The sequence below is a fragment of the Cygnus olor genome, chromosome 15 (assembly GCF_009769625.2).
Source record: "Cygnus olor isolate bCygOlo1 chromosome 15, bCygOlo1.pri.v2, whole genome shotgun sequence".
Taxonomy (NCBI): Eukaryota; Metazoa; Chordata; class Aves; order Anseriformes; family Anatidae; genus Cygnus; species Cygnus olor.
The window spans coordinates 6,881,199-6,907,762 of NC_049183.1; the positions used below are offsets into that span (position 1 = coordinate 6,881,199).

At 47.8% G+C, this 26,564-nt stretch overlaps 1 protein-coding gene and 1 long non-coding RNA gene across 4 annotated transcripts in view; one reads left to right on the top strand and one right to left on the bottom strand.

Moving 5' to 3' along the window:
• Nucleotides 1-23,692: 23,692 nt before the first annotated feature.
• Nucleotides 23,693-25,976, bottom strand: LOC121078741. The gene is made up of 2 exons (XR_005824716.1): nucleotides 25,445-25,976; nucleotides 23,693-24,166 (listed from the first exon to the last, which is right to left on the bottom strand). It is a non-coding gene; the product is annotated as an uncharacterized LOC121078741 (long non-coding RNA).
• The window catches only part of RHBDF1 (rhomboid 5 homolog 1), a 37,934-nt gene continuing 36,271 nt past the window's right edge, over nucleotides 24,902-26,564 (top strand). The window contains exons 1-2 of one of the 3 annotated variants that reach the window (XM_040575222.1): nucleotides 24,902-25,159; nucleotides 25,937-26,024. The gene's annotated coding sequence lies outside the window, so the exon portion shown is untranslated. The remainder of the gene's footprint in view (nucleotides 25,160-25,936; nucleotides 26,025-26,564) is intronic. The other 2 variants (XM_040575221.1, XM_040575225.1) reach the window with 2 other exon arrangements.

The window sequence follows — 26,564 nt, forward strand, 5'->3', positions numbered from 1 at the left end:
GGCTCATAGCTACTTTGGTATCTCCCACACCCAAGCTGAGCCATGGATCAAATATCTAGTTCTGCAAACCAAGACCATTCAACTTGTTATGTAAGCAGATGTGTATGTTGTATTCTAAATTTGGTGACATCCATGATGGATAACATTCCACCTACTTTGTACTCAGGGTGAAAGAATTGTAGCAAGTGCATTGCATGTAATGGGAAAACACAGTAAATTAACAGACAGCCTGGGAGCCTCAGCTCTGGACCTGAGACGGCAGGCAAGTCCTATTTAGTAACATATTAATGGACTCTACTGGGTCTCATTTTTGTTTTGGATGCAGGACATTTTCATTCTCTGACAAGACAGAAATGCTTTGCTTTATGGGATCGCTCAGTGCAGAGAAACAAATAGAAAAAACAAGTGAGCAGGGCAGTCTGCTGGGCTGGTGGGCTCTGCTCACTGTGTCTGCAGTACTGACAGCTTACGTGGTATCCCCACTGACACAGATTTTGGCAGTACCATAAGGACAGACATGCCTGGGGTCTCTCCCAGCTGCATGGGGGAGGAACAACAGTGGGAAGCTGGAGGCTGAAGCCAAAGGCTCAGATAAACTGGTAGGATGTTGGGAGGCATGAGATGGAGCTGGCACAAGCTATTGGCCAGCACTGCCCCTCTGCTGAGAGTGCTCAGAACGTGCTGGATGCAGGGAAAATGCCAGTGTAAGGCATTTCAGTGCTCTTTGCCTCCAGGCACTTGTTCTTGCCCCTGTCCTGAAAAGCAGTTGCCCCTCTGCTGTACCTGTGCATTAACTTGTAGACCTGTGCTTAAACCAGCTCCTTGAACTGAGGAGGGGAAGTGAGAGAGCAGCATGGTGGTGCTGAGCTACCTACTGGTGTGAAACCACCACGAGCATGTCCACACTCCCTAGGCAGAGCAACAGATCACCTTTGGCACGGATAACCTAGAGCAGTATGGGCAGAAGCAGGCACAAATAAGGTGCATCAGCAAAGCTGAGGTCAGGGTAACACTGAGGAATGACAGTTGTTCTGCAACCCGTGCAATGTCAGCAAACTGCTAGTAGTTCAGGTACACTCTACCGCTGTCTCTTAAGAGATGAAAAACATTCAAATCCAAATGCAGCTGAGTTGCTGCTGATCATTTGTTTTTACAGGAGTAATCCTGTACCCCTCGCAAATACAGAAACACTACAGGGAGTCATTTCATTATGTACTGGTAACCACCGAAGGGAACTTTGCAAAGGTGATGCTTGTATTGTACGAGTGTACTGGGATAAAGACTGGTCACTTACTTACCAGCTCTGCTGGGAAAACAACAGAACAGTTTCCAAATGAAATCAGAAGCTTATGTCCTGACTGGGACTCAGTCACTCACTGTCCTAGGGGCTGGTCACAAAAGTTGTCATGGAGAGGGGGAGTGAAGACTGAAAAGGAAAGAAAGAGGCCTAGAAAGTGGCAAAAAGTGGCAATTATTATCACAAAGAAAGACAATTACACAAACTGAGAGTATTTGTATAGGACATTGTGGATACAACAAAGTTGTAGGGATTCAAGATCTGTTTGTATAAATACTTGGTAGGAAAGTCTGTCCAGGGCTGTTAAACACAGACACCATCTCTAACTCGGGAATTCTCTGAGCCACAAACCGCTGGTCTGGTGGAGTATTTAGGAGAAGTATGACTGTACATTTGACCTGGTTTTATACTGTCTGTAAGCTTTTGCAATTCGCGCTGTTGGAGGTACATATCTTCTGCTCGATGGATCTGTTATCTGACTCATCTGCCCTTAGAGATTCTGTAGGAGTCACAATCGTTTTGCTTATCCTGCCTAGCTGACCCCTTCTAATAAGTCTAAATTCATCCAGGCAATTCACAGAAGGTGAAAGAAAATGTTTGAAGAGCAAAAATGCCCCAAATCTTCTTTAGTGAAACAGAACTGCCTATCCAGACCCTGTTGTTTGCCATCACAGACATCTAGATTTAGGATACACATGGGCGTGGGCATATTTAGAGTCATTGACCACAGGCATGACATAGCACTGGTTACTAAAACTGACCTGAAGTTGTTTGCCTTGCAGGATATGGTGAGGAGGCTTGGATTGAATATCGTTGACTAAGGTCACAAGAGTTAAGCTTGAAATAGCAGAATATGAGAACATTTGGGATGTAAACAGGTGACTGGAGGGACTATGTCACAGGCTTTTTGCAAGGGATAATCATTGACCAGAACTGTTGGCACGTAGGCAATGATCTAAGAAAGAGTTTACTGCCTGTATAAGACTGCTGGCAACAAAAAGGTTAGTTCTGACTGAAGTGTAAGTTAATTATATTCCTGGTGTTTTTTAACTCCAGTTTTCATGTCCCAATAGACTAAAAAGATGATTATAAATGCTGCATGAGAGATGTTCATCTTCAGGCTCACAAGACAGAACAAGAACGAGAGAACCCCCGCTCTTAAGGTCTGTGTTTCAAATTTAGTTGTTGTAACTAAAATTACTGTTCCATTCCCTTTTAACATTCTTTCCCAGGGTAAGAAAACCTATGCACTCCCCTTGTCTCCTTCCCTTTTGAATCTGCAGGCTGAGTTTCCTTAGATTTTATGAAACCCAATTTCTAGGTAGGGGGATAAAGATTTGGAATCGTGGTTTCACCCCTTAGAAAAAGAAAAAATGCTCTCAGCAATTCCCTACGCTGTTTCAAGTGCTCTGGGTAGTCAGCACAGAGCTACTGGCCACCCTCCCAGTCCTTTGCTGCTTATGGGACATGGGAGGTAAATAATGTATAGAACCATATGGGGTGGGGAGGGGGAGATAGAGGAGCTGGCAGCATGGTGAGTTTCTTGGAGGACAGGAGGAGATGGAGGTTTTTGTGGAAAGAAAGGGAAATTGGACACAGGAGCCTAGGAGCCTAGTGTTTTGTTCCACTGCTCAAAGACCTACTTAAACATGAAGGATCTCCAATTTCTGCCTGAGGTCCCATTTAAAAAGAAAAAAGGTGTTCTTGAACCCTCAAATTTGTCTTCAGACAAATTCATTAGGTTTAATGTGATTTTTTCCTGCTGCAGGATTTCCCAGAAGAATGCAGTCTTTGGGGTGAGAATTCAAGTAGCCGGAAAGCAGCAGGATGCACCCTCTGCATATCAATTTTTCAGTTGGCATTGGACTTAGTGTTCCAGTTCCAAGTACTGCCACTGAAAACAAATGTCTTTTTTTTTTTTTTTTTTTGAAGAGATGGGAACTTGGATATTCCCAGGGGGAAAAAAAAAAAAAAAGAGAGAGAGAGAAAAAAAAGAAAAAAAAGCAGTTTGGGGGCATAACTACAGTATAGGTAAATTTGCTTTTGAGTGTAAATCACTAAAGCTTTCTGCAGCATACACCCACTTTTAACATCTGCTTCAGTCAAGGCAGGTCTATGCTGCAGCTTTGCTGTGGCTTTTACTTTAGGAATGTAACAAGAAAAAAAAAATCATACCCAGACCGATAAAATTATATTGGGAAAATCCCAGTGTAGTTTGATTAATAATGGAAAAATGAAACCCTTTGCTAACGGATCGTAACCTGTTGAGGTGGTAATTTCTCTATACTAACAAGGAAAACTTTTGGGCAATATAAGCCAAGAACCCTGTATAAGGGCTTTTAATGGGCACTGAAGGTGAATCATATAATTAAGGAATCAGCTTTGCTGAGCAATGGCTCCTGAAATTCGGCGAAGATGGGGACTGGGCTCCCCCTCTTCCTGGGCCTCCAAGACACTCTGCAGTCAACTTTCAAATGACTTTGTCCAGGTAAGCATGATTAAATAACCACGGTCACACCTTCTCTGTCAAGCAGTGCTATTGCTCAGTCAGCCCCTCCTGTCATTCCTGTACATTCTGGGGGTGATTATACTGAAATCAGTAAACCTCTAGAGCATGTCTAACCTAACGAAAGGTCTTGACACTCACAAAGCAGCAGGGTTAACTAGCACTGCTGAATCTGTTTCTGCCCCATCTGCTTGCCCTTCTGCTGTCATGGGTTGCCAAAGAAGATATGCAAGTACTGAAATCAGGAGCATTTCGTGTCCTTATATAGGAATATGTATATTCCCACAGTGTGCTGTAAGCTGTGCCGTATAGTCATGTCTGCTATAGAGGCAGTAGCCTCCTGCCAGGTGAGAGCAGACAGCTAGACATGACAACCCTTCAACAATCCCAAAAAAGTGGGGTACGGAATGCAGCCATCATGTTGAGGCAGTAGGCAAAGATTTTCTGATCCCCATGGCTCTAACACTCAAAACAGAATCCCCTGGTGACACAAATATTCTCCACAGACTTATGAGGTCTTTGAAAAGAAACTGATATGGCCTAGCTCCAAGACTCCCTCTTTTCCAAGTAGGAACCTCTTTTCCCTACTGTGGATTGCTGCCTGTCAGAGGCTTGTTTCACTTTTCAGTCTAGGAGTTGGTTAAGATAGCTACCACATCTGGTTGCAATGATCTGGAACTTTTTCCCCTTCTCTGGGCTGCCTTACCAAAGAGTTTGTGTACATCACAATGTTGCTTTAGTTGGGATATGCATTGCTTTTGGCTGAATGTTAAAATATGTTGTCACATGGCAAGAAAGACTTTGACTGGAAAGTTAGGAATGCAGTGCCAATATAAATATTCACTGAAAAAATAGGAATTATTTTCAAAATAGCTAAGCTCCCAATTTATTTGTTCCTACTTCCTGAAAATTTATCACATTTGCTTGGCTCATGGCTTTTCCCCACTTATCTGTTTTCTCCTTGCTGATATATTTCTGAGAGTGCAGCACAAGCTGTGTTTTGCTCCATTTGTGGGCTGTGGTATTTAAAACTTCAAATAAAGTTGCAGTTGTGTCTTCAATGGGATTGTGGGTTAGCCAGTTCTAGTCTTAACAAATTTGTAGTGATATAGGATACCAAAGATATTTGGAGTAAGTCAGAATTTCTCCTCGTGTAAAGAAAGTGACCAGAATGGGGGTTTGGGGGTTTCTTTTTTGGTCTGAGCAGCAGGAGAATTCCTCTTCACGTCAAATTGCACCTTATGCTGTTGCTGGGGGTTACAAAGACCCTGGGAGGGCAGAAGGCCACAGGCAGTGACAAGGGAAGCTCTGATTCCCATGCACCATGATAATGGTGCAGTCCCAGAACAGTACTGAGAGAGGTGATGGGACCTTCATCTTTGGAGACTTGCAGAGTTCAGCTGGACAAGGCTCTGATGAGCTTGCAGCCAGCTCTGCTCAGAGCAGGAGGTCAGACCAGCTGACCTCCGGGTCCTGTCCAACCTCAGCCATTCTATGATTGCATGAGACCCCCACAGATGAAAACCCCATCTGCCATGCCCCTCAGTACTCCTCTTTGCCTACAGCATCATCTCTGAGCAGTGGCTCTCAGACGGTGACCGTGAATGTGTTGCCTTGGTATAAGCTGAAGGCCAGAAACTTGCACTCTCATCACTTGCAGCAGGTTGCTCTGCAACTAACCACTGATCAAAGATACAGCCTTTGGCACAGTAATTAAACATTTAAAAGGATAGCATCTGCCTAACAGCATTTGGTTTGGGCTGGACAAGTGAATAAGCGTTTTTCCCACCCTTGGAAGGTTTCAAGACTTCACTGGGCAAAACCACAGGTGCCTTGATCTAATGTTGGTGACTGTACTGCTCTTGCAGAAAACTGGGCTAGACACCTCCAAGGTCACTTCTAATCAATATTTCTGTGCTTTACAAGTCTAAATCCAGACAGGATGAGGAAATTTAGATTCACAAAACAGACTTACATATTGTAGTATCTTCTTGTAGGCCTTTTGCCCCCTGTTAGGTCTTCCTTAAGCATCAAGTGTTGAGGAACCCACCCCTGGTTCTGTGCATAGGATTACACAAGTGTTCAAGTAGTGGTATTGAGGGGAAGTAACACACCTGCATAGACCAGGTGAAGATACTTTGGGAAAAGGTGATTTGTGTCTCTCCTTTCAGAAAAAGGGGCACACATCTTTTCCTGACTCAGCGTTCACGACTTAAGTTCACTATTACTATAGAACTTTATCTGGGATGTAGAGGCCAAGGCCTTTCCATCACTGAGCACAAGGAGCAAGAAAAGTAACCACCATGCCCTGTGTTCTGCACTGTGCTGCTGCTGTGCAAACCAAGAGATAAAACCACAGGCTCTGGACATACATTACCCTGCCTGATTTTCCACTGACTGTAACCTGGCTCAGAGCTGTTCTGCCATGCAGCCCAGCAGCAAGTGTAGCTGCTTGCAGACCCACAGCCAGGGACAGTGGGATCATGTTCTTCTGGTGGCATCAGGACCTGCCTCCATGCAGAGGCATGAACTGAGCCATCTAAGCCCCAAATGATCATGAGAGAAGGAGGTGACCTCTGATTTCAGAAGTACTTTTGCCTTGGCAGAAACGGCTATGAAGGATGAAAAGACGGGAGAGGACTGGCGTTACTTACCAAGCATGTGGGAGTGGAGGGGCACTGGAGAGATGCTGGCTAACCAGGGGGAGTCAGATTGCAGAAAGACCCTGTTTTTGGAAACCCTCTAACAAGTTGCCACACCTTGCCAGTGGGGCTCGGTACAGCAAGGTTGCTTGTCTGTTTTTTTCGCTAAGAAACCATTGAGAGGAGCTATATCACCTATGGACTTACATCTGAAAATGTGTTAATTTTGTTCTGTTACTACATTTTAATTTCCATAGTACATCTGATATGTGGCCTTCTGATGTGTAGCATTTCTACAACATTGCTTCTCCGTATGTTAGGTTCAAACTAGGGAAAAAGAGAGACTAAGGACTAGCCAGCTGGAATGGCATTTGCGATGAGAAGTGTGTAGGGGAAGCAAAACAGCTTGATGTGTGCGCTGCAGTGACCTACAGCCAAATAGCCAAGGTGTTATTTACACATGCTGTTTACACATCTCACATAAGCATCACTAAATTAAACACCATTCAATTACTGTTGGAATTGATTTTTATTTTATTTTTATTTTTTCAACTAAGAGGGTTGGACATTAAATGTTGTATAATCCATTTTCGGTGTCAGTGCTGTCTGAGGAACAATTTCTGTGTGTTAGATGAACCCTCAAAATGCTTTTAATGAAGCAGTTAGCAGGACAGTCAGAAGCATTGCCAAACTGTTTTCTCAGTCTGACTAGTTAAAGTTAAAAAACAAAACAAAACAAAAAAAAACCTCTTCTAATCAAAGATAAACTAAGTGATCATGAGAAAGGAAATGTTTCCATGAGTAACTCCTCTGTCCTGCCCTGTCACCCTGCAGCATGCTGTATGTCTGCCCTTTCCCAGGAGAAGGCCATGCACATGGCTGGTCCTACTATTTTGGGATAATATATGTACCCGGGACTTGGTGCATTCAGGAACAAGAGAAGCTGAACTCCCATGTCAGCACATTCCCATGGTTCAAGAGGGATTATCTCCCATGGCACGGCGAGGTGCTCCCAGGGTCTAGCTTCAGCCTCTGACTTTGGCACCTGGGTCTCTTCTGCCAGGAGGAACCATACTCGCAACAGGTGGCCTCTAGAAATGCAAAGGATGCAAACTGTTTTTGGGCTGCTGGAGGGAAGGTTAAGGTGGTTTCAGGCCTGCTGACATTGGCATAGTGGGTTACAGTAGCCAAAAACCTGGGGGATTAGAGAAACTGGCTGCTGAGCAACATTGTCCACAGTTGTCCCTGGGGTGGAGGTGGAGCCCCCAGGATCCATGTTTCCAATGCTCAGGACATATACTGAAGTGGCACTGCATTTGCAGACCACAGCACACTAGGCAAATCAATCAATCAATGAAACAACAACAAAAAAAGAAAACTCCAAATTTTGTCTTTAATCATCCCAGTGCTGTCGAAATTTCTTGATCCTCATTGTGATATGTGTGGGAAAATTCCCTCATGTCAGAGACCCCTCTGAGCCATGCACACAGCAGGCCAGGGATGGGGATGGGGCCATTCCAGGTGTGTTTCTTGGATTAGCTCGCAGATGTTTTCTAAGAGGGTTATGGAAAATGTGCACCCCAGGCCAAACGGCTGTGCAATCACCTCTCATACAGCCCTGAGATCAAAGCCTGTCATGCTCCTTGAAAGAGAGTGTTACCTACATAAATAAGGGTAACTTGTCTGGACAACACAACAGAAAAAAAAAACCAACAAAGTTCTCTGCAGACAGCTGTGCTCAAGGTGAAGTAAATTTACTTTGACCTTGACAATCTTAGAGAATTTATCAGGATAAAGCCACAGTGGCAGCTGAGACTGGGAGTTGACTAAGTCTCCAGCTGGTGGCTTAGACTAGGTCTGGTTGTTGCCCTGTAGGAAGGCAGCTAAAGGATTGCTGAGCAAGACACACGTGGATACGGGCTGACAAAGCCAGGATGTCTGAGGATGACATTTCTGTGCAGACCTGCAGAGACACCAGCACCACAGGGAGCCAGGACCTGAACCATCTCCTGCTGTGGGAGGCGCGGGCCAGAGAGGAGCCACCCCAGCAGCCTCTGCCTACACCCTGCCTGGAAAGAAGCCTCTCTTCCCAGGCTGTGCTGGCAAACCCGGGTGCCCTGCGGGAGCAGAACAGGCACGTTCCTGCAGCTTTGTCCAGGACATCCATCTGCTGGCACAGGCTGGACACGGGTCTTTAGCTGGTGTGGCTTCATCACTCAGCTGACTGCAGTGAATGAGCATCTCTATACCCCTGGAAGGACCAGACCACCATGTGAAAAGGGGCTGGTTGGGGTGTAGGGTATGGCCCCTAAGCACAGTGTGAAGGTTTTAAAACAAGCAGGAATTCTACAGCTATAAAAATGCTCAAATTCCACAAATATTTGGAGCTAAATTTAACCCTGATCCTTCCAAATCTGTGCTCATGTAACTGAAGGTCTGCCAGATTAAGCTGCTATACAAGAGGTGTGCTATTTTAGGAACAAGAAGGGATTTTTTTCTCCCAGAGCTTTTGCCAGACCTCAGCTTCAGAGTGTATGTAGCTCAGGCAGCAGGGTCCTGGTACAGGGTCCTACTACATAGCACAGGAAAAATAAACTTGGATCAAGCCCACCAGTGTGGTATGGCTGCAGGCCCACAGCGGGGTGGGCTCGCTGAGCTGCTCAGCCTCATGGCGCAGTGGGACGGTGGTCACCAAGGACTCACCACTGCTCCTTCCTGGTCCCAGAGCAAGCTGAGAAGGAGCCAAGGATTCCCGTGCTACTCTGGGCACTAAGCCACTGGCCTCCTTCCCATTAGCCATAATCACTGGTTTGCTGGCTAATTTATGAGACATGCTATAGGGATATTCATGAATATAGAAGCTGCTGTAAACATAATTTGTTTCTAGGATTTGACAGTGTGTATCTGAGCAACTTCATTCACCCATCATTCGCAGTGGCCTGTGACAGTGCTTCTGCTAAACAGGCTAAGATAGTCACGAGCTTCTGTCAGGTGCTGCAGATTCTTTCCTGAGTCGTCTGGTTTCCAGCTTGTGCCAAGAAGCAAGGCAGTTAGTCCCTCTGGTTTAGCATTATTGCTAGAAATGTTATTGTTAGCCATTAAATTCACTAAACCTATTTTCAAGGTTATTACAGCATTTAACTTGGCTGCTCCAGTGTGGTTTTAAAGTTGTATTTCAAACATATGATATGGGTTAAAGATAGCCAGTGTCTAATTAGAATAATCCCTGGAGAAAGTCAGATTCCTCATTTTCCCAACGAGCTGTCCTCCTCTCAACATGGCAGACACATTTCAGCTCAGTGACCAGATCCTTCTCTACCAACGTGTGCCAAACTAGACCTCCAGCATCTGGGGAGAAGCTTCCACCAGAGAGGCACGAGCAAACGCCTTAGGAAAAAAAAAAGAGAGCATTTCATGTCTTAGGACAAAGGAGCTTCTCCAAGTGTCCAGGCTTAACTAACCCCTACCAACAGCTTCTACATCTGTATTTAGCTTTTCATTTTCTAAGTTCCTGTGTGGGTGTGTGAGAAAAATCCCATCTCATCAGTCACTGGAATTTCTGGGAATTGGGCATACTCCAGCATTATGGTTTGGGTTTTAGGATGGCAATGGTGCCAGAAATAGTATTTTGCAAGTAGCAGCATGCAGCAATCTGGTGGGCCGTGAGATTCCATAGGGCTATCATTAGCCCATGAAGCATTCCTGGGGGTTACAGCGGGGCACGAGGCCTGGCAGCGGCCTGTTGGCTGCCCAGCATCCCCACTTGAAGCTGCAGGGGGAGATGAGTCAGGCCCCATCTCTGCCGCTCTGGCAGGTGGAGAGCAGCCCAGGCCCTCCCACACAGCAGCCAGGGGCTGTGCTCCTCCTCAGTACACTGGGCTTGCTGCAGGTGACAAGCCTGGAAGGGCTGCTGGCACCACTGGGCACCCCTCCGCTCCACAATTGGCTCCTGAAGTCCTGCTGAATCCTGACAAGTTGTCCTGAGGGGCTCTGGAACATTTTGTTGGAGAGGATGGAGGGGCTGAGGAGTAACTTTTCCGCTTGAAGCTTGCCAAAAGCCAGGCTTACCATGGCTTTGCCCAGACACACTGTGCAAGTGCTCTCCAGAGCTGGGTCTTGTTACATCCTTTCATTCACGACTGTGAAATGAGATACACAAACAAAAACATGAGGCGGATGCTACCAAGTCCTGGGGCTGATGAGACATCTCCTCCATGTACTCCCCAGGGCACCGGGAGGTATCCTCAGCTGGCCAGGACCCCTTGTCCCCCAGGTACACTGTAAATCCCCTGGTGCTCAAAGCCACGTTGGGGATAGTGGGCTGTGTGGGACATATATTGCTTCCTCCTGCAAATGGATGGAAATATTTCTGTTTTCCAAAATTAGTTTCTAAATGTGTTGAAATTTCCTTTCAGTAGGAATTCTTGAAAATCTGGTCCTCATTGTGAAACTGAATGGCAACTTTTTCCAAACCCCCTTCTTTGGAGTTCCTCACCCAAAGCAGATTTCAAGTCCTTCTGCTTACGGGGCAGCTCTCAGTATTACCCTGCTGAGAGACTGAGGCAGGGGCTCTGAGGAATTCTCCAAACGCTCACCCTCTACTATTTGGCTGCTTGGATTTTCTTTATAACAGTGCTTTGGCTGTTACAGCTGAAGAAAATCACAGTGATGGTTTGGACGATGCTTTTCACCTCCTGCAGTGGGACTGGACTGCCTGAGTACCTGGCTCACTGGGCTGTGTTCGATCTCCTGGACACATGCAACCCCACATGAATTCCTCTTTCTTAGCACAACACCCTCTGTTTGCAAAGGACTATAAGTCTAAGGGTCATGTACTCAAAATACACTAGTACAATGACAGTATTTTACAGCAAGGCTTACTTAAGAATGACATATTTTGTTTTCCATGGCTTCTGGTACCATCTGGACCTCTGGGGAAATATCTGGAGTGGCCTGGCAAATTCCCAATCACACATCTGAAAAAGAGTTGTTTTCAAAGGCCAGCAACACAACTGTTTGTGAGGGCTGATTTCAGGCTCTGACTTCACTTTGAGCAGTGGCTTCTCATCAGTTTGGTTACCAGGGTTATTATTAAAAAAAAAATATGACAAAATAAGCTCTAGACAGAAAACACAACTGCCTTTCAATATTAAGATGGACTCATTAACCCCAAACAACAAGGCGATAATTTTATTTGAAGCTCCATTTACAGAAACTCTTTTTTTGAAATTCTTCCACGGAAGCATTTTCTCATTGCAAACAACCAGCTTCAGAGGGCACCAAGGAAGCATCTATGTCTAGGCCTATTTTGGGAGCCTGACTCCAATTGCTCTTTTGCTCAAAAGTAGGTCAGATTGTATTCCTTTTCCAGCAGGACATAAGAACAAGCTCAAATGCAAGATTTCCAGGAAACTAGAAATTGCTGCTTCTATTTCTAGAAGCCCTGCCAGAGACAAGCTCCTTTGTACTAAGGCTAACTCCTCTCCTAACTTTACCGTATGACTGATGACTCAAATTATGAGGTTTTGTTTCCCACTTCTACCTGAAATTTCCTGTTTGGGCTCTTCCCAGATGCAATGAAAAAGGTTACCACAGAGACACTTACGGACGTATAACTCTAGCTGCTAAATTTGTAATTGTCCAGCCCCAGGGCAGAACATCCTTTTAGCTGAATCAGTGGCTGTAAGAATATATAACATACCGTGGAAAACTGGCCTCATTTTCAACAGCACTCACCTTCTGTGTACCAAAGGAGCTGGCTCTGTTGGTGTGATTATGTGCAACAGAAATATATGAGACCTTGTGATTGCTGAGCCTCAGTCAGCAGCACCAGATCTCACATTTCTCCATCTTCCCTGCTCCTCAGTGCAGAGGGCATACTGGGTCCAGCGCTGTGCCAGACCCCCCTGTCTTTCCTGCACTTCTGGGGAAATTTAAGTGTTTGTTTCTAGTCCAAAGATCACTGAGAATGTACATTGTTTCCTTTCGAAACAGAAGCATTTTTTCCTTGGAAATATCCATTTGGAATCAACAACAGCAGTCCTTGCACATAGCACGGCCATGAGCCAGTGGTTATACGTGGTCAGTGCATAAGTTGCGCACAGCTGATCTCAGCTCTGCAAGCAGCCTGAAGAACTGCCTTGTGCTGGAGCTGTGGTCAAGAAGCTCTGTCCCTGTAGCTTAGGATCCAACCACATGAAGTTTAACAAGAGCAAGTGCCGGGTCCTGCACCTGGGACAGGGCAACCCTGGCTATACGTACAGACTGGGCGACAAGACGTTGGAGAGCAGCCCACAGACATGGATCTGGGGGTTGTGGTTGATAGCAAGCTGAATATGAGCCAGCAGTGTGCCCTGGCAGCCAGGAGGGCCAACAGTATCCTGGGGTGCATCAAGTACAGCATTGCTAGTTGGTCGAGGGAAGTGATTGTCCCGCTCTACTCTGCGCTGGTGCGGCCTCACCTCGAGTACTGTGTGCAGTTCTGGGCACCACGGTACAAAAAGGACATGAAACTGTTGGAGAGTGTCCAGAGGAGGGCGACGAAGATGGTGAAGGGCCCAGAGGGGAAGACATATGAGGAGCGGCTCAGGTCACTTGGCCTGTTCAGCCTGGAAAAAGAGTTCCCAGGGTGGAAGCTCTTTAAGGAAAGGTGTGAGCAGGGACTGCAGGGGGACAGAGAGCACAGTCCATGGCCCTGCAAAAATGCCCCTTAAGGGTCCTCCCTCCTTGTGTTTCATGGAACTGTTTCCCCAGACCCTGCTCTTCATGCATAACTCAGCTAATTCTGCACAACTAGGGACTGCCCCAGCATATGTGTGATACAATCACAAATTTTAAATCTAGAAGAGGTCGTTTGACTCACCAGTCTGATTTACCCTGTGAAGATCTCATGATTCCTCCAGCTTTTAGATCAAGGACTGACTTTTCTGTTCACTGCTCTGCTGCTGGCTCTCTGACCAAGTGTAATTGCATACATATGCATATGCAGGATATACTTACAAAAGCTAGAAATTCATTGCAGACTCTTGTTTAATTCATGGCCAAACTCCCTGAGACCTTCCCATGGCCATTAGGAAGCTCAGCATTCCCCCATGTCACCTCTTATGGTGCCACAGTAACCATACAACCCAATTACATGGGGAAATCGTTCAGGTCTTTACCCTAAATGCAGAAATGTGCCAAGCACTTGGCTCTCCCACCACCAAAAGAAAGTGCTTGACATTTGGAGGTCTCTAATTTATATATCTTGAGGGATGGGGCAATGCATATGGCCCACAGCCAGGGTCAGATGTGACCACTTTTCTTCATTTACAAATGACCACAGCTGAAAGAGCAAACGTGTAGTGAGCAGGAAGGGTCCCCTTACTGCCAGGGAACCACAGAGGAGCTCATTTACCATGGGCCTGCAACAAATGATCATCTGTGCGACCATTATACCAGCTTTTGTAGTCAGCATATCAGCATGCTGCTGATTAAGTAATTCCATTTGAGGACAGCCTGAGCCTCCAGTATGGTGTGTGCAACTGTGAAAGAGCGTGGGCCCACTGGCGTGAAATCTTGCTGTCTCATGCCATCCTCCTGGTGGCCATGAGCTTGCTCAGTTTCAAGAAGTGAGTTGAAATGGTGGTGGTAGTGTAGAAGAAATATGCCTGTATCTGGCAGCAAAAGGATCCTTTTCCATAGGCTGTGGCATGCTCTTGGGAAAGTTGTCTCTTGTATGAGGTAAGTCATTTAACCAGGGACATCTGTGGATGTGAAGATGCTCTCGGTTCCCCCTTGTAACCTGAGCAGCAAGTGTGGCTGCAGGGATTGCAGACACCATGGAGGCGTTTTCCAGCAAAAGGCCGTGTAGGAGGCTGAGAGGAGAAACCATGCTGCTGGCAGTCATGCTAAAGCCACAGATGGTGAAGAAACCACATAACCCAAGGCTGCTCTTGAGAAAACATTCTTATTACCTGCCCCTGCAAACAGGAGCCACCACTGACCCACTCACAGCTGACGTGGGTTTCCTGTGAGCTGCTCACCTCCCTTGTACAGACCTGGGGGTTTCTTCTCCTTGGTAAACCAATGATGTCCCCAGCAGAGTCACCCTACAATCCCAAACCACTCATGGGAGCTCAGCTCATAGCTGAAAAGCACCTGGATTTACGGCCTGGTGTTTCCTACGCTTCCCAGAAGTGTTATGGAGCTGAGAGTGTACCAGGAAGGAGACAGTGCAAAGGTGGCATTGTGTCAAGTGGAGACTTTTCATTTTGAGTTATTCATTTTGAGGAGTTCATTTCGCCAGACCTCCCTCATAATGAAACTAAGACCTAAGGGATAGCTTTGTCGCTCTTCCTCCAATGCCTTCCTGTAGTTTTTTTTAGACAAGACATTCAGTCTCTTGATTCCAGGGAGGATAATCACTTCCATGGCTGTTGGCAAGGGTAGGAGCTGGCTGCCCTCAATACTCAGTAGCTTGAGGCTGAGTATTTGCTCCATTCCCTTGGAGACAGCAGGAATTATTTACTGCGAAAAGATCCTCATTACAGCTGGAACATGGCCCAGGGAGCAGCAACCTCAGGAAAGAGTAAATTTGGTGATGAAACCAAAAGCAGAGGTGAAAAGGCCGGCCTGGTGATGGGGCTTTTTGCCCAAACCAAGCCCCACCAGTGCTGGCTGGTAGGCTCCCTGCCCTGAGGACTGCCAGCAGAGTGGGGTCTCCCCTGGCAGCGTGCACAGTGCATGGGCTCGTGCCCTGGCTCCAGCCTTGCTGCTCTGCAAACAGGAAGCTGGCAAGCAGCTGCTGAATAAGTCATTTTGGAGAGTTTGTACCAAACTGGCTTTCAACTCCTGAATGTGTAGGACGGAAAAAGCTGTGAATACGCCTTTGTGACCAAGTTTGGCACCAGCCGCACTCTGCAAGCAGGACAAGAATGTGGCCATTTAGAGGGGATTCAGCTGCCCTTTAAGAAATGAAATGATCCCTTCCCTTTCCTGCAAGGCTTTATTCAGGGAGAATAGGAATGAGACAGTGAGCAGCTTCTTTCTCTTGCTGGCACCAAGGGCTGCCATCCCAATAGTGGACACCAGAGCCCAGGAAAGGCCCCAGTGTTGGGAAGATGCACAGCCCGGCAATGGGCCCGTCCAGGAGGTCCCTCTTGCTGCAGCCCGTCTGCTCCTGGAAGAGTCAGGCTGGGGCAGTGAAGTTCCAGATCTGCCTTTTCCCAGCTGATCGAGCGTGCCCTGTGGTGATTTTGTGGGGAGTCCAGTAAAACGCCTGTCCATCTCATCCACAGGGCTCTGAGAGATTTTGGAAGTGAGCAGTTTGGAAGTTTTTTCCTTTTTTCTGACACAATTCTCTACCCAGTCTTTGAGATGTTTCTGTATGTTACATTAAAAATGGGTTCTGTTGAAACATTTGTATTTTGGGGTGTTTTTTTGAAAGACTAAGATATTTTGTGCAGTCCTTTCCTTTTTGGACAACTTGACATCCAGGGGCTTGTAGCAACCTGGAATGAAGACGTTTTCTTTTTCCAAATCCTGCAGGAGGTTGGCCTAATTTTTTGGTTTTCTGCCTAACTGAAGCTTTGACCATATTCACTGGTGCAATTGTCATGTTCAGTTAAAGAGGGAAAGATGCCTCTGGAACAGACAATTTGCTTTAGCCTAGACTCTGAGAATACAGTTTGATTGCTCATATACGCCCAAAGTTTTCCAAACAGTGACTTGGGAATTTTCTGAACGGCTGGCTTTGGGACTTCACAAGTCCTGAAGCAGTAGAAAGCTCCATCTGATTTCAAATGCTTCATGTGCCAGTATTTTTGGAAGGGAAAAACAAGCTGGCTTGTGCTAAACTACTGGGATCATTTGCTCCAAGTCAAGACTTTTTGTAATAAATGCTTATAATAAAATGTAATACATGCAAAGGTCTTGGGTGGGAGTCAAGATTTATGCTCAGCTCAGTTGCTTCTTTTTGAGTTTAAGAATTCTTATTCTTTACTTGCCTTCTCCTGGTTTGGCATCTTATAACAAACAGAAACAGAAAATTGGTTATAAACTTTGATGGCAACTTCCTCTTTTTACCATGTCATGTGAAAGGTCTGGAAAGATAGAGACAGCTCCGCCACCCTCCTTGTCATTTAAGGTTGGCAACAGCTTCTTTAGTTCCTCCACCAAAAAGTCTGCTGGAAAACGAGGTTCTATTTACAGCTCAGCATGTTTTGTAGGCTCACCGTTGATAGGGGTTAATTACAAATAATCCTTCTCTTCCGGTTTGCATAGCTCCAGTGTTTCGGTGTACATGCATCATGGTGCCCAGCTCGGATCCTTTGGATTTGTGGAGAAATGGCATCTTTGGAGGCTGGTAACCCCCTCCTTTTCATTAGCTCCTGTTGCAACCTAAAAAATGAGGGTTAACACAGAAGGACCAAACCAATAAACCAGTGACAGACCAGAAAAGGGAGCTACCTTTCCAGTTGTACCTTTTCTCACTGGCTGGGAAGCACAGGGGCAATCGTTTAGACCAAAACCCATGAAATTAGATTGTTTGAAATAGTATTTATTTTAAATATTATTGTTCCTTAAATATAACTACAGCATTTCTTGCTAAACGTTGACATGGTTAATTTATTTGTTGATGGAGGGTGGATCTAAACTATGCTAATGAAGCAGGGAGACTAGATTTTACTTTGAAATTCCAGCCTTTTATTTTGTCTCTAAGTTACCTATGCCAAAACTATTTGTCAAGATTTCTTTAAAGATTTATTGGGTTTACACAAAGCCCTGTCATTTTAGTTGAGCAAGTTCTTTACAAGACTGTTGTCAGTAAACAAATTAATTTATTCTCCAATTACTGAGTTCATATTTTTACAGGAAGATAGCATATCATTGTTCTTTCTTCAAAAAATGTAGTTTATTTCTGACAGACCGAACAAAATTCCTCATCTCTTTTATGATTTCTTTCAGTTTATTTATAAGTAACTGAATTGGAAATCTCTGTCTCTCTTTAAATTAATTTCCCTTTTTTTAATTTGGAAAGTTGTGAGATGTGGTGATTGCTGCGTTTGAGTCCCTTTTCATGATGCTCAGGAGGTGCTGCCTGTGGGGGACCCATGCTGGAGCAGTTTGCTCCTGATGGATGGACCCCGTGGTACGGACCCATATCTGGAGCAGTTCTTGAAGAGCTGCTGTCTGTGGGCAGCCCAAGCAGAATCAGTACAGGAAGGACGGCATCCCGTGGGAGGGACCCCATGTGGAGCAGGAGCACAGAGTGACCGTGAAGGAGCAGCAGGGACGAAGCTTTAGGGACTGACCGCATCCCCCATTCGCCATTCCTCTGCGCTGCTCAGTGGGACGAGGTAGAAGAGGGTTGATGGGAGGAAAGTGGTTTTAGTTTGCTTTTAGTTCTCACTGCTCTAGTCTGTTATCAATAGGTAATTAATTATATTAATCACCAAATCTGTTTTGTCCGTGGTGGTAATTAGTGAGTGATTTCCCTGTCCTTATCTCAACCCATGAGTGTTTTTTTTCATCATATTTCTCCCCAGATTTGCATTATCTGCAAATCTGCAAGGAGTCTCCCTGTCATTTGTTCCTGGATAGAAAGCTGTTAACGTACAAGGTAGGAGCTCTTCTCCAAACCAATCGTTTGTATACCTTCTAGATGTATCTCCACCTTTTGGCCCTTGCCAGACTACTGATATCAGTGCTAAAGCCAGTGATGATCCAGCTCTCAAAAAATACTCTCTGTAGGAACACTTTCAGCATTCAGATCGTGCCTTTTCCCCTTGCCTGCTTTCCACCAGACTGAGCTTCCTGCTCTTGTCCTTCAGAAATAGGACACCAATTGCTCTCCCCTCGACATTATATTGCCTTCATACATGAAAGTCACCATTTAAAATTCAGGGCACTCCAGAATTACAAATCACCAGCTAAAAGGTAATTTGTGCAATTTGAATTTGGACTCTTACGTTCCTGCACTCTGATAGCAAGGTTTGATCACAGGCTCAAGAATGCTCCATATTTGACTGCTTTGTAAGAGCCCTTGTGTGCCTCTTGGCAATAAATCTGTCTAGTTTTGAAATTCTGAAGCAATATTATTTAGTCTCTTGCCAACAGTGGATTTGAAAATTGTAAGAGTCTTTCATGCTATATAACAGATATTTTGGGGGTTTCATCTTACTTCTCCCATGACGTTTTTATTCCTTTCATATGAAACATATATATACGTGTATCATATCTGTATATATAGATTTTAAAACTTTTTGTTGTTGTTGGAGTAAACTGGGGGGACAGAAGTTATTTTGTTAAGTGACATTTCCTAAATATTTCAATATTTTGGAAATAATAGTGTTCTTCACACTTTTTTTTTCCTTTTATACTTTTTTTTTCCAATTCCCGCACTGGTTTACCAACACAAAACATACCGTTTTGACATGAATGGATTTTCTGGGTGAAATACAGTTTAAAATAAAAAATTCTGTACGGGCTGGCAATGAAATCTTAGTTTTTTGTTACTTCCACTCCTCCACCTCCTCCTGCCACTGGAAACACACGATTCCCTGCAACCAGAGCTAGAAATAATCAGTTGCAATTAATTTGAGCAGGAAATGAATGGATTGAGTTTTGATGTGATTTCCTCATGCTCCTGCTGGGCAGCAGCTCCTGTGGCTATATGCAGTCTGGGAGACCACCAGCTTCCCAGATCCTCAGCATTTCGGCTCCCCTCCCGCCTTGTCTCCAGGGTGAACTCTGTTTTTTGTCCCTAGTCCTACACCCATGCCCCACATGGACTCGTTGACACGTCTGTGATGTGAAGTAGTTCTGGTGTAAGCCGAATAAGCTACTGTCTAGGACAGTGGGGCTTGGTTTCATTTGGGTCTCTTCCTTGGTCCGTGATGCCTGGCTCCACAGCCGGTCACCAGCGCCAGCACAGCCCCGAGCATACCCATCGCTGCATGAGACGGCTGAGCTAGAGGCATGGTGCTCCTTGTTGCCACACCACGACGTAATAACATTGGCAATGCTTGCTCGTGCCTGAGGGTGACAGAAGCTTCAAAAGATTTTCAGTCCAATGTTACTTTTTTGAACTTAATGTAAATTGAGTGGATTGTAAGAAATTCAAGTTGCAACATAGCTGCTTGTGAGTAGCCTTTTTCTTTCTTTTTTCCTTCTTTCTTTTCCTTCTTTCTTTCTTTCTTTCTTTCTTTCTTTCTTTCTTTCTTTTTTCCTTCTTTCTTTTCCTTCTTCTTTCTTCTTTCTTTCTTTCTTTCTTTCTTTCTTTCTTTCTTTCTTTTTCTTTCTTTTTCTTTTCTTTCTTTCTCTCTCTTTCTCTTTTTTCTCTTTCTCTTTCTCTTTCTCTTTCTTTCTCTTTCTCTTTCTCTTTCTCTTTCTCTTTCTCTTTCTCTTTCTTTCTCTGTCTCTTTCGTTCTCTTTCTCTCTCTCTCTCTCTCTCTCTTTTGTATTTCTTACTCTTACTCTTTCTTTCTCTTTCTCTCTCTCTCTTTCTCTCTTTAAAGAAAAAGGTATTTTTTGCACTCCAAAAAGTGTCAATGTTATTTTTTGCTTTTCTATACCCCTCCTGTTGCACATCTGCCCTGTACCAAGGCAGAGAGGTGCTACAGGCACTTGGGCTGCTGCCACCCATTAGTCCCACTTTCTCGCCTTCCACATTTCAGTGTTGAACATCAGGCTATCAGGTCACTGGTGCCTAAATTCACAGGTTGGCAGCTCCAGCCTTGGCATCCAACCTGGAGAGGCGGCATCTGTGTTCTGGCTGTGCTGTGCCGATGCTCTGGATCAGCAGGCTGTTAGCAGCCGTGATGCCAAGGAAAGGGAACTGCTGGAGCTGGGAGCTCAGAGCAGCCAGCTCACCCTTCTCGGTATGCACCAAACCCAGGTTTAGTTTGCATGAGGGGATCATTCCCTTGTACTTAGGCCCAAGCTGGAGCATTCACAAATGCAGGGCTGTCTGTGGAGCCATGCTGCTCTTCCCAGAGGGGTGGTAAAGCCCCTCTGCACAGATAGATGTGGAGATGTGGAGATTGGTGCTTGCATGGAGCAATGGTCCCAGAATTACGGCCAGTCCCAGAATAGTCCTAGTGCTGTCCCATGGCTCTCCAGCCTTTAGGTATCAGATGTGAAGCTTTGTCTGGCTACTGCGGGAAGAGAGTCTTTATACAAGTTCTCACCTCTAGTCCAGTCACGTGGTAAATCCTCGGGGTGTGCAATGGTGAAGGAAAGGCTGAGTGTGCTCCCAGTGTGAGGCTGTGTCAGAAAGCAGCAATGCCAGCTGCACGCACAGGAGCTCCAACATAGCAAGGAAGAGCAGGAGACAATTTGTGTAGCAGCTCTGGTGAAGAGATCCCCCAGCACCAACCCCACTTCTGCCCATAGGAGCTTCCCAGTGCATCGGGCACAAGAGCACAACACCCTTCCTGTCTCGGGGTAAAAGCCTGACTTGCAGTTGGTCCCAGGAACCTGCTTAGTTCCCTGACGAGGGATTGCAGGTGACTGGAAACCACCACGGAAATGCATTCCCCATGGGGAACCCCCATCCTCAACCTCCTGGCAGTTTCCTCTCTGGCTCCTGGCCAGGCCACCTACATTTGAAAGTCCATGGGATTTGCTTAGGTTTCTGTGTTATTAATCCTCCCCAGGAGAAATCACAGGCCTTTCTGGACCTCTTCACTCTTTGATAGAACAGCTGCTAGGGCTGTACTGCTGCTCCATGTGAGCACAGGAGGCACTGCAAAGCCAGTCCATTTCCAGGAGGCAAGGGAAGCTCTGTTTTCCCTGTGAAGGCTGCAATCCGATGCTCTCAGCTGGGCTTGCTGTATACTAGGACACTTTTTTGGCCTAAACCCTGAACAAAGCAGGTCAAAAACAAACCATCCGTCTAGATTACAGGCAATACAGATAAAAATAGATCTCTGTGCTCCTGGTGTGTCCCAGCTGTCCTCACATAACTGTTAGGCAATGCATGCAAGCTGAAAGAAGGTAAAGGAAAAGCAGCTGTGCTGGCTCAGAGCATTGTATAGCTCCCTGGTGTGCCAAACAAAAGAGAGGCCATGACTTTTGTGTTGAGACTAGACAATGTGGCACGTGCAACCAGCCCATGCACCCACCTGAAACTTACCTCGGACAACATAAAACACTGTTTACAGATGCATCAAAAAGCCGGTAAAAATCAGCACCCAGGGTCTCGGCGTGACTGGGGTGAACAGGTGGGACAGGCCAGGACTGTGGGACCAGTGCTGGGAGGCAGGGAAGGAAAGGACCACTTTGTTGGCACAGAATCGAAGGAAAATTGGCTTTTGTGTTTTGCATTCCCAAGGCAGGCTGCACTAATGCCGCATAGCTGGACAGCTAAGGCTCTTAAGACTGTCAGTGCTGGCAGATTCAATGCCTGATTACACAGGATAACTGTTCCAATGAGCATTGCATACAAACGTGCACAGGAGGGAGAAGCATGGGGTGCTGATGAAGATGAGGAGCATGTGAACTACCCACAGGCCATTCTGTGCTGCCCGGACTTCTGGCTGGTGCAGACCCGTGAGTGCCTGGCAAGTGTGCAGCTCGCCCAGCTTGGAGGGAGCAGTGAGAGTGAGCTGCGGCCGTAAACTTCTGTACTCAGAATGGAGGATATCTGTTGCACTGGGTCTTGACCACGTCTTGTGGTAGGATCACAGTTTCTCGTGGATTTCAAGCAGAAGGGAGGAAACTTCAGCTTCCAGCAGAGAAGAATGAGGCAAATTGATGTAATCACATGTTCCTGTTAAACATATCAAGCACCGAAAGATAACTGTCCTTCAGCTGGTTCTCAGAGGCCATGTTTTGAACAGAAGTGCTCCCTGCAATTCCCCCCCATAACATTCCTCCCCTTTGGACACTGAGTGAGGCAAATAATCTTCAGTTTTCCCCCTTTGCTAGGTGAGACCTGAGCTGAGTATTTCCTTTTTCAGAAAAAGATCAGAGGCTCCTCTATTTTCAGGAGAACTCTTTTTCTTCCAAATAGTGAAACCAAAGACCCAGATAGTGGTTTTTGTCCTCTGAGAAGTGTGTTTGCATCTGGGAAGCTCTTCTGGTCAGGGTGGGTATGACCAGCCTTAGGCTCACATTGACCCTGAGTGATGACACCCATGTGAAACACCACTGGAGGCAAACACCTGGTATCCCAGTCTAAACACAGAGGAACCCACCCTAGTAGTTGCTAGTTGGTCACCAGCTGGAGAGGGATGGAGAACAGGACTGCAGCTTGGGGCCAACCCCCGCTGAGAACAGATGCCAGCTTTGGAGGGGAATTTCCTAAGGCCTTCCTGGGGAGCAACATTCAGTGAGTAGAGATGAAAATACCTCCTTCACCATCTGAGTCCTCTGCCTGGTGTCTCGCAAGGACTACTCTCTCTTAGAGCAATGTGCTCCCTGAACCGTCAGGATGACTGGCTCGGGACCAGGACTGGTGGCTGGTGCTTGGCTCTACTCCCCCCTTTCACAGCCTACAAATGTCCCATCAGTTCCAAAAGGCACACCAGCTTGTGCTCAAGAGCATCTTGGTAGAGACTCTGCCCCGCACCGTGGCCAGTGAGCTACCTGGAGATTCCCATTTGGCAATGCTGCAGAGGACAGCAGTGAAGAGATGGAGGTTGTTTGGTAGCTGGCACCCGACCAAGTCACTTTCTACATTTCTGTGGGATGAAATCTTTGAAAGCTTGCAAAGAAAAGAGGTCATGAGCCACATTACTGGCCTTGTGACCCATACCTACTACCCCCCCCCCACCCCAGCAGGGCTCCTATCATAGAATCATGGAATATCCCACAAGGACCCAGTCCAACCCTTGGATCCACACAGGACCACCCAAAAAACAAACCATGTGTCTAAGAGCATTGTCCAAACACTTCTCAAGCTCCAGCAGGCTCGGTGCCGTGACCGCTGCCTTGGGGAGCCTGTGCCAGTGCCTGCACATCCTATGGACATGTCTCATGTCATGATCACAGGCTGGACGTTGCTGTCAGAAGCTGGCATTAAGTCACTTTTTATCAATGTATTTTAGGCTGATACGACTCAGTGCACTGAAAGAGGAACACCCTGGCTGGCAATGGGAGCAAGGAGAGCGTATTCTTGACCAAGAGGGTAGAGTCTACCCGAGTAAGTGCAGATGCCTGCAGTTGCCTAAGGGAATCCCACCCCGCAGGCCCGGAGGGACTCTCTGAGCATGTGGGATGGAGTGAGGAGTGCTGTCTGTGGGAGCAATAAATCACGTTTCAGTGTAAGAACTTTATTTTTCTTGCAAAATGCACATACTGTTGGAAGGAGGCTAAGAAAGAGCAGGGGTGGGTCAGAATCAAGCTGGCTCCAGTGCATTCCTTCTGGGAGGTGCTGAAGGGCCTGCAAGTTCATCCCTTCTCTCTTATGTTACTGGACTCTTCTTTTCCTTGTTTATGTGGTAGGAACATCTGAAAATAATTTGTGTCTGTTAAGCTTCATGGGGCTTTGTGGACAAGCAGGGTTATGCATGCAATTTGGTCTCCACCTTGCCGAAGATTAGCTGGGGCTGACCTTTATACGCTCACCAGCTGAGGCGACGTGCTGAAGTCAGCGGGGCTCTGGGGGCTGCCTTCGAAGCGTGGCTGTCGCTGCTGCACACGGGCACGTGCAGGGTGGTGGCGATGAGCTCACCCTTCGCACGCAGCACCGGCAGCCACCCCACTCCTCTCCAACACCGTCACGTGCAGGTCGGCCTGGAAGGTGCAGTAAGATGGCAAGGAATACTCCCCCCCTCCCCCAGTTATTGCTAAAATTTAAAAAGTACGCAGCTGCAGGTTTGGGTCCAGCTGAAGATGGATGTGCATGATGCAGGCCCTACTGAAGCGTCCACTGGGGCTTTAGTGAACCTCTGCACGAGCAATACATGCTGACCACAGAGCCAGATGGAGAAAGTTTGGGCAGCGGTCCCAGGACAAAGGCGAGGACTACTGAGCAATGGAGATGGGTGTGCGCCATCCAGAAGGGGGAAACGTTGAGGCCGGCAGGAAAGAGCGAGCTTAGGGAAGGGTTGATACCCTAACCATGTGCCTGGAGAAGCTGTGAAGAACCGGATGGGAATCACAGGAATATTTGGGGGGGGGGAGGGGGGGGGGAGACACCGAAATCCCAGCTTCGGGGCTCTCCAGGTGCCCCCGGCGGGGCTGCTGGCGGAGCCGGGCGCTCTGGGGGAGCGACTCAGGAGCACGCCGAAGGCTCGGCGCTAACGGGACTGCCTCTCCCCGGCAACCCCGTCCCCGTCACCGCGCGGCCGGGGAGGGGACGGGAGGGGACGGAAAGCCCCGACCCCCACGAGCCCCGCCAGGCCGCTCCAGGCTCAGCCTTCACCGGCGAAGGGGGAGGCCTGGGGCGGGGGCCCGGGGCCGGCCGCTTCCGCCCGGCGCGGCGCATTCCTGCGCCGTGACTCAGGCGGCGGCGCGGCGGGATGAGCCCCGCGGCCCCGGGCGCTCGCAGCTCCCCGGCGGGGCGTTCGCCGCCGAAGCCGGCGCGGAGCCCAGCGGCCATTTGCATGCCGCGGCTGTGAATGGCGTGCCCGGCCGGCCGGCCCCTGGCACGGGGGAGGAGTCTCCGCGCCCTGCCCGGGCCGAGCTCGGCGGCGGCGGCGGCCCCTTAAGCCCGCAGCGGGGCGGCGCGGAGTCCGGCGGCTCGGTGCTGAGCGCCCCGCCGCTGCGCTTGTCCCCGCCTGCCCGGTGAGTGCGGGGCGGGGGCCGGCGTGCGGGTGAGGGTGGGGAGAACGAAAGGTCGGGGGGGGGGGGAGGGAACCCCGCTGCCCCGGCGCGCACGTGAGTTGCGGGCTCCGTCCCGCACCGCGGCCCCGCCGCCTCCGCCGCGGCTCGGCAGCCCCCTGCTGGCGGCATGGGCCCGGCGGGCAGCCCCGGGCACCGAGGGGGGAGGCCGGCCGGGGGAGGCTGCGGAGGGTCGGGTGGCGGGGCAGCCGCCTCGTCCCGGTGCCGCAGGTGGGTGACAGGTCCTACCCCTTGGGTCCGGCGTGGGGCCGGTCCGGTCTCTAGCAGCAGGGAAGACGGGGGCGGGTCCTGCCTCGGAGGGGTGGCGTTGGGACCCCCGGTGACCCCGGAGGTTTCGGCTGGAGGTGAGGGTGCGGGTTCGTGGCCGGCTTAAAGCTGACCCAGGGCCACGCAGGAGCTCCAGGCCCTTCCAGCTGTCCCTCGCCACGCGTTGCTACCCGTTTGTCCCCTTACGCTGGCAGTTTGGCAGCCCCCTTGTGAGCTGATAGGGGATCATAATCTTTGTAGGTGAAGGTTAGTTTTCCTCTGGATCCAGTCCCTGAGCTGACTTTTCATACTATGCACTGCTGGCCTGAAGTGGGGGAATTGCAGCAGCCCAAGGCAAATCTGGCGAAAACTCAGATATTCCATAATTCTGTGAAAACTTCTGCAGGATTGCACTCTCAGTGCTGCATCCTTTTGGGCTTCCAAAAATGTGATCGGTCCTTTCCCCCATTGTAGCACGAACACACACGTAGCTGCTGCTGCTGCAACGGAGGGCCCCTTGTGCGTATTTTGGCTTGTGCTTTTCTTTCCCGTGATGTGAGAGGTGAGTGGCAGCACGAATGACTTCTGTCTGGCCTTGGAGTGTTCCTTGTGCAACGCTTGGTTCTGGCTGCCAGTTCTCTTGCAGGTTGGCCTCGCGGTGGAGCGTGCAGCGTTGGTCAGGGATGCCTGGGTCTGGGAGCAAGCAGGAAGTTGTTTCTTTTCTTCCTGTTTTTGTCCCTATGGCTGCTGATTTCCTCTGGGAAGAAAGCTATACTTAATGGGAAGTGACAAGGCAGCAAACACTGAAGGAAGGGAACTGAAGGCACTTATGAATGAAGCATGGGATGAAGAAGGCACACGATGTTTTAGTGGCAGTAATGCTGATTCAAAGACAAGTAGCTCCCCTTGTGCCATAAGCGGGGTAAAAAGGGCCCACTTGGGACAAGCTGGGGAGCAGAGCCTTGGGAGAATTGGGTCTGCACTCCAGCGCATGGAATTACATTGCTTTCCAGCTCTTCTATCTCAGCCATGCAGTGTTTGCAAGAGGTGATAAATAGTGCTAGATCCATTGAGATAGTTGGAAAAACCAAATGGGCTCCTA